The sequence below is a fragment of the Triticum urartu genome, chromosome 5A (assembly GCF_056163025.1).
Source record: "Triticum urartu cultivar PI428250 chromosome 5A, HENAU_Tu73, whole genome shotgun sequence".
NCBI classification, from domain to species: Eukaryota; Viridiplantae; Streptophyta; class Magnoliopsida; order Poales; family Poaceae; genus Triticum; species Triticum urartu.
Genome location: NC_141877.1, coordinates 467330213 through 467338407, shown reverse-complemented (window position 1 = coordinate 467338407; position 8195 = coordinate 467330213).

Genomic DNA, 8195 nt, shown 5'->3' with positions numbered 1-8195 from the left:
GGGTTGAATACTCTACCCTCGAAAGTTGTTGCGATCCCCTATACTTGTGGGTTATCAAGACTAATTTCTGGCGCCGTTGCCGGGGAGCATAGCTCTATTCTTTGAGTCACTTGGGATTTATATCTGCTGGACACTATGAAGAACTTGAAAGACGCTAAAACAACAATTTATCCCTCAACTACGAGGGGAGATAAGGAACTGCCATCTGGCCTTGCACTTGATTCACCTTCTGTTATGAGTGAGCTAGCGACACCTAAACCTGCTTCTGCTATTTGTTCTGATATGTCGCATGTTATTGATGATGCCACCTCTGCTATGCATGATACTTATGATGAAACTGCTTCTATGCCCGATACTACTGTGCCCCTTAGTGAATTTCTCGATGAACAAATTGCTAGGGCTAGAGAAAAATAAATTATTGAATCAGAATACAATGATGATAGTGATGATGAAAATATGCCTGTTATTCCTGAGGGTTATGTTTTTGATATGGAATCTTCTGCCGCTATTTTAGCTTGCAAAGATAGATATGAGCTCAAGAGGTTATTGATTAAATGGAACAAAGAATCACTTAGAGATAAAATGAAACCCGACCCTGATTTTGCAACTTCACCTATATGTGTTCCTGATAAGGATTATGAATTTTCTGTTGATCCAGATATAATTACTTTGGTTGAATCTGATCCTTTTTATGGCTATGAATCTGAAACTGTTGTGGCACATCTTACTAAGTTAAATGATATAGCCGCCCTGTTTACTAATGATGAGAGATCGCGTTACTTTTATATACTCAAAATATTTCTGTTCTCATTAAAGGGTGACGCTAAGATATGGTTCAATTCTCTTGATCCTGGTTGTGTGCGTAGTCCCAAGGATATGATTTATTACTTCTCTGCTAAATATTTCCCTGCTCATAAGAAACAAGCTGCTTTGAGGGAAATATACAACTTTGTGCAAATTAAAGAAGAGAGTCTCCCACAAGCCTGGGGGAGGCTTCTCAAGTTACTTAATGCTTTTCCTGATCATCCTCTTAAGAAACCTGAAATACTTGATATCTTTTATAATGGACTAACTGATGCTTCCAGAGATTACCTGGATAGTTGTGCTGGTTCTCTTTTCAGGGAAAGAACACCGGATGAAGCTGAAATTCTATTGAATAATATGTTGACAAATAAAAATAATTGGGCACCTCCTGAGCCAGCTCCTGCTCCAATTACTGAGCCTATTCCTAAACCAACTCCGAAGAAGAGAGGTGTTCTATTTCTCAGTCCCAAAGATATGAAAGAGGCAAAGAAATCTATGAAAGAAAAAGGTATTAAAGCTGAAGATGTTAAGAATTTACCTCCTATTGAAGAAATACATGGTCTTAATTTACCGCCTGTCGAAGAAACATATAATCTCAATTCTTTATTTACTGAAGAACCTCCTGATCCCGATATCCTGACACAGGTAGTAAAGGTAAATTCTCTCTATAGATTTGATGAAGGTGATATCCCTTACTATAAGTCTTCTAGGCAATGCTTCGATGAGTTTGATAATTTTATTGTCAAACAAGAAAATTTCAATGCTTATTTTGGTAGACAATTAAAACAAAATTCCGATATGATTAAATACTTGGGTGATTATATGGCTAATTAAAGGTGAACTTAAGCTTGTTAGCAAACATGCTTCTATGGTTACCACTCAAGTAGAACAAGTACTTAAAGCTCAAAAAGAAGTGCTTAATGAAATGAATAGTAAGAAGAATGATTATGCTGTTAGAGTGGCTACTAGAACTGGTAGAATGACTCAGGAACCTTTGTATCCTAAAGGCCACCCTAAGAGAATCGAGAAAGATTCTCAGAGAAATAATATTGATGTTCCTAGTTCTTCTAAAAAGAAGAAAAAGAAAAATGATAGAACTATGCAAACTTCTAGTGAACCTATTGCTGAACCACCTGATAATCCAAATAATATCTCTATGTCCGATGCTGAAACACAATCTGGTAATGAACATGAATCTAATGAAAATGTTAATGATGATGTTCATGATGATGCTCAACCTAGTAATGATAATGATGTAGAAATTGAACCTGTTGTTGATCTTGATAACCCACAATCAAAGAATCAACGTTATGATAAGAGAGACTTTGTTGCTAAGAAACATGGTAAAGAAAGAGAACCTTGGGTTCAGAAACCCATGCCTTTTCCTCCCAAGCCATCCAAGAAAAAGGATGATGAGGATTTTGAGCGCTTTGCTAAAATGATTAGACCTATATTTTTGTGTATGCGATTGACTGATGTGCTCAAAACAAATCCTTATGCTAAATATATGAAAGATATCATCACTAATAAAAGAAAGATACCGGAAGCTGAAATTTCCACCATGCTTGCTAATTATACTTTGAAGGGTGGAATACCAAAGAAACTTGGAGATCCAGGAGTACCTACTATACCTTGCTCCATTAAAAGAAATTATATTAAAACTGCTTTATGTGATCTTGGAGCCGGTGTTAGTGTTATGCCTCTTTCTTTATATCGTAGACTTGACTTGAATAAGTTGACACCTACTGAAATATCTTTGCAAATGGCTGATAAATCAACTGCTATACCTGTCAGTATTTGTGAGGATGTGCCTGCTGTGGTTGCAAACGTTACTATTTTAACGGACTTTGTTATTCTTGATATTCCCGAGGATGATAGTATGTCTATTATTCTTGGAAGACCTTTTCTTAATACTGAAGGGGCTGTTATTGATTGCAACAAAGGCAATGTCACTTTTCATGTTAATGGCAATGAGCATACGGTACACTTTTCGAGGAAACAACCTCAAGTCCACAGTATCAACTCCATCGAAAAAATTCCATCGATTATTATTGGAGGTTTTGAATTTCCTCTTCCTACTATCAAAAAGAAATATGATATACTTATTATAGGGGATGTGCATATCCCCATTGAGGTAACCTAGTGTTATTCGAAATTTCTCCGGTTTCATGATTATCGAAATGGGTTTGTTAACAAGACTTGATCAACCTTGTTAGTGGATTCTTTTTGATGAGCATGAGATGGATGAAACTGGAAGCACAACCTTCTGTACCCTCTTTATATTCTCTGTTCTTTAGTAAAAATAAAGTAAAAATAGTATTCTTCTGTCTGTTTCCTATCTTATCCGTGCAATATAAAAATATCCCGAAAATAAAAGTCCTCAGAATGCCATGTCAATTTAATATGATTTTTTCGGGAATATTTGAGGATTTACTGTGCAAAAACTACCTTGGGAGGAGCTGCCACTTGGCCACGAGGGTGGACGGCGCCCCCCCCCCCTCTAGGGCGCGCCCCCTGCCTCGTGGGCCCATGGTGGCCCTCCTCCACTTATCCCAGCACCCATCTTCTTCCTCTGCCTCACACAAACCTGAAAAACCAACTCAAGCACGAGTTCCAGCCACTTTTGTTGTGATTTTCGATCTCCTTGCTCAAAGCACCTCTCGCAAAACTGCTTGGGGAGATTGTTCCTTGGTATGTGACTCCTCCATTGGTCCAATTAGTTTTTGTTCTAGTGCTTTATTCTTTGCAAATTTGTGCTGCATAGGTGACCATGTTCTTGAGCTTGCATGTCAAATTTATATGGTTCCAAGTAGTTCTAATGCTTGATATAGGCTCTAGGCACTTGCAGGAGTAGTTGCTATCAGTTTTATTGAAGTTGGTTCACTTTTGTTTAAAGTTACTGAAAATTTCAGAATTTTTTAGAGAAAAACAATATGCTTAGGAAGATGTTCCAAGGTGGTTCTTCTAAGAAGCAAGGACCCAGAATTGCTATGCGTGATGCTGACGAGGATCCACCAAGAGACGCTCCAGTACGGCCTTGTGAATGGCCGTCGGAAAATTTTATGGACCGTGCAGGAATTAGAGAAGAATTCAAAGCATATTTGCGCAATGCCGGTCTTGAGGATTTTGAGGCTAACAAATGCCCCAGTATCATGATCTCACAAGTTCGTCTGTGAGGAGGTTTGAGTATTCATCTTCGCGTAATTCTCCTTCAGTCATGTTTGATCTTTATGACAAATCTTATACCATGGACTTAGAGGATTTTACTTTTGCTTGCAAACTTCCATCATGGGGTAGTATTAGGGATCCCCCTAAATCTGAATTTAGAAACTTTCTAGCTAGTATAACTGTAGGGGAATCTAGAGATATAACGCAAGCCACCATAGGGAGCCTTCACTTTCCTGCTATACATTATTTTGCTCTCTTCATCGGTAGATGCATAAATGCTAAGGATGAAGCATGTCACATGTGTGTCCCTGACCTCAGCATTCTTAGGAGTGCTGTGTTAGGAGACCAATCTTATCATATGGGAGCCATTGTAGCTCGTAGGTTGCATCATAATAGACATAATGGAGATTTCTTTGGAGGAATCTACGCAACCCGCTTAGCTAATTTTCTTGAGATAGACATCCGTGAAGGTGATACGGAGTTGCTTCCTGCATATTTAGATTATAACTCTATGGCTTCGCACCAGTTTGTCGAGAGGCCTGAATCACCTCTCTTATATCGTTTAATTTTTAACAAACGGCATGTTGTCCGTATTACTCTCCCTGCTCCTGCCTTCTTTGATTCTCACGCAAAACAAAGATATACTATTACCAGAGAGGAGGCAGATGAGTACGAGAGGAGACAGAAGCAGCACGACTCCACGCTGCACCTCAGCAGTCGATAACTGCTGTGTCGCAATATGACCCCGGCTACACATACGGGTATCCGCTAGGCTATCCCTGGCCATAGACCAACTTAGGCCAAAAGCCTAAGCTTGGGGGAGTACGTATTTCTCACCGACCTTACATTTATGTTCACACACACTCATTGCTAGATGTCAGTGCTCATACTCTTTCACTGTAATATCCATGCTAGTTTATTTTATTTTTCCTGCTTTCTTCTTGTGTGTTTGTTAAACCTTAAGAAAAAACAAAAAAAATTAGTAGTAGTTTACTTCCTTGCTGTAGTATTAAAAAGAAAACCCAAAAATATTTCCCGTTTTTCTTTTGCTTGTTGGGAGCTTTCCCGTGTAAATAGTTTTATTTCTTTTCTTTTCTTTGGGGGTCAGTAGGAGAAGACCATAATTAAACTGTTGAAGTGGCTTTTATATGCATTATTGTTGATTTAACAAAGAGCCCATATTGCCTTGTCTTCTCCTATTTATTGAATGCTCGCAGATTCCAGCTTAGTCCAATGCACGTGCACTCTTATTATTATTCACATCGTTCGGTCGTGCAAGTGAAAGGAAATTATGATGATATATGATGGACTGACTGAGATGGGAAAAGCTGGTATGAACTCGACCTCTTTTGTTTTTGTAAATATGATGAGTCCGTCGTTCTTGATTCAGCTTATTATGAATAAACATGTTTGCAATGACAATTAGAGATCATAGTTGCTTGTGCCATGCTTGATTAGCTATGAGTTATAATGATTTACCTTGTGTGCCAACATGCTATTGAGATGGTTATGATGTGGTATGATGGGGTGGTAACCTCCTTTGAATGATTTAAGTGACTTGACTTGGCACATGTTCACGCATGTAGTTGAAACAAATCAACATAGCCTTCGCGATATTTATGTTCATGGTGGATTATATCCTACTCATGCTTGCATCCAATGTTTATTAATTTTAATGCATGTACATGGCTGTTGTCGCTCTCTAGTTGGTCGCTTCCCAGTCTTTTGCTAGCCTTCACTTGTACTAAGCGGGAATACTGCTTGTGCATCAAATCCCTTAAACCCCAAGTTATTCCATATGAGTCCACTATACCTTCCTATATGCGGTATCTACCTGCCGTGCCAAGTAAATTTGTATGTGCCAAACTCTAAACCTTCAAATAAACATTATGTTTTGTATGCTCTAATAGCTCATGTATCAACCAAGGCTGTCCTTATCTTCCGTGTTAGGCGGGTTATTCTCAAGAGGAGTGGACTCCGCTCCTCACTCACGAGAAAATGGTTGGTCACCGGGATGCCCAGTCCCATGCTTTATGCAAACTAAATCAAAATTAATTGCAAACAAAACTCCCCCTGGGACCTGATGTATGTTGGAGACACTCGTTGTTTCGAGCAAGTCATGGATTGATGCTTGTTGGTGGAGGGGAGTATAAACTTTACCATTCTGTTTGGGAACTGCCTATAATGTGTGTAGCATGGAAGATATCGCCATCTCTTAGTTGTTACGTTGACAATGAAAGTATACCGCTCAAAATACAATTTATCTCTATTTTAAAACCGAGCTCTGGCACCTCTACAAATCCCTGCTTCCCTCTGCGAAGGGCCTATCCATTTACTTTTATGTTGAGCCATCACCCTCTTATCAAAAAGCACTAGCTGGAGAGCACAACTGTCATTTGCATTCATCACTATTAATCTATGTTGGGTGTGACTATGATTGGATCTCTTTTACCATGAATTACAATGTCTAGTCAGTCCTTGATCTTTAAAGGTGCTCTGCATTTATGTTTTGCGATCTCAGAAAGGGCTAGCGAGATACCATCTTGTTATATCATATTATGATTTTTCTGAGAACGTGTTGGCATCCGAGATTTATTATTATGGCTTGCTAGTTGATTATGCTATTGATATGAGTAATTATGAGACCTGAGAATTATTGCAAATGTGGTTAGTTATGATATATGCTGAAAACTTGAATGCTGGCTTGACATAGTTACAACAACAAGAGCAAACAGAGTTTGTAAAAGTTTTTCTTTCTTTCAGTTTGTCAACTGAATTGCTTGAGGACAAGCAAGGGTTTAAGCTTGGGGGAGTTGATACGTCTCCGTCGTATCTACTTTTCCAAACACTTTTGCCCTTGTTTTGGACTCTAACTTGTATGATTTGAATGGAACTAACCCCGATTGACGCGGTTTTCAGCAGAATTGCCATGATATTGTTTTATGTGCAGAAAACAAATATTCTCGGAATGACCTGAAACTCCACGGAACATCTTAGAAAAAACAATAAAAAATCCTTGCCAAATATGAAGACCAGGGGCCCACACCCTGTCCACGAGGGTGGGGGCGCCCCCCCTTAGGGCGCGCCCCTACCTCATGGGCCCCCTGGAGACCCTCCGACGCCAACTCCAACTCTATATATTGGCTTTCGGGGAGAAAAAAATCAGAGAAGAAATCATCGCGTTTTACGATACGGAGCCGCCGCCAAGCCCTAAAACCTCTCGGGAGGGCTGATCTAGAGTCCGTTCGGGGCTCCGGAGAGGGGGATTCGTCGCCGTCGTCATCATCAACCATCCTCCATCACCAATTTCATGATGCTCACCGCCGTGCATGAGTAATTCCATTGTAGGCTTGCTGGACGGTGATGGGTTGGATGAGATTTATCATGTAATCAATTTAGTTTTGTTAGGGTTTGATCCCTAGTATCCATTATGTTCTGAGATTGATGTTGCTATGACTTTGCTATGCTTAATGCTTGTCACTAGGGCCCGAGTGCCATGATTTCAGATCTGGACCTATTATGTTTTCATGAATATATGTGAGTTCTTGATCCTATTTTGCAAGTCTATAGTCACCTACTATGTGTTATGATCCGGCAACCCCGAAGTGACAATAATCGGGACCACTCTCGGTGATGACCATAGTTTGAGGAGTTCATGTATTTACTATGTGCTAATGCTTTGTTCCGGTTCTCTATTAAAAGGATGCCTTAATATCCCTTAGTTTCCAATAGGACCCCGCTGCCACGGGAGGGTAGGACAAAAGATGTCATGCAAGTTCTTTTCCATAAGCACGTATGACTATACACGGAATACATGCCTACATTACATTGATGAATTGGAGCTAGTTCTGTGTCACCCTATGTTATGACTGATACATGATGAACCGCATCCGGCATAATTATCTATCACTGATCCGGTGCCTACGAGCTTTCCATATACTGGTGTAGCAACCCGACCTCAGACGGTCAAGTCTCTGTGCTTAAGTGTCATCCCTGGATCGGTATGCTGACACACACAGTACTCGAGGATATATAACAGAGGTAAATCACATGTATAAAGTAACGTAAATACTATTACCTCAATCCAAATAGCGGAAGTAACAACAAGGTTGTGGATTCCCATCAGCACCAACGGCAAAGTTGAGTGTAGAAATCGTAACCCTAACGTATCACTTACTCATCGTAAGAAGTCCTGCAACATGAGACGTTGCAGCCACAAAGGG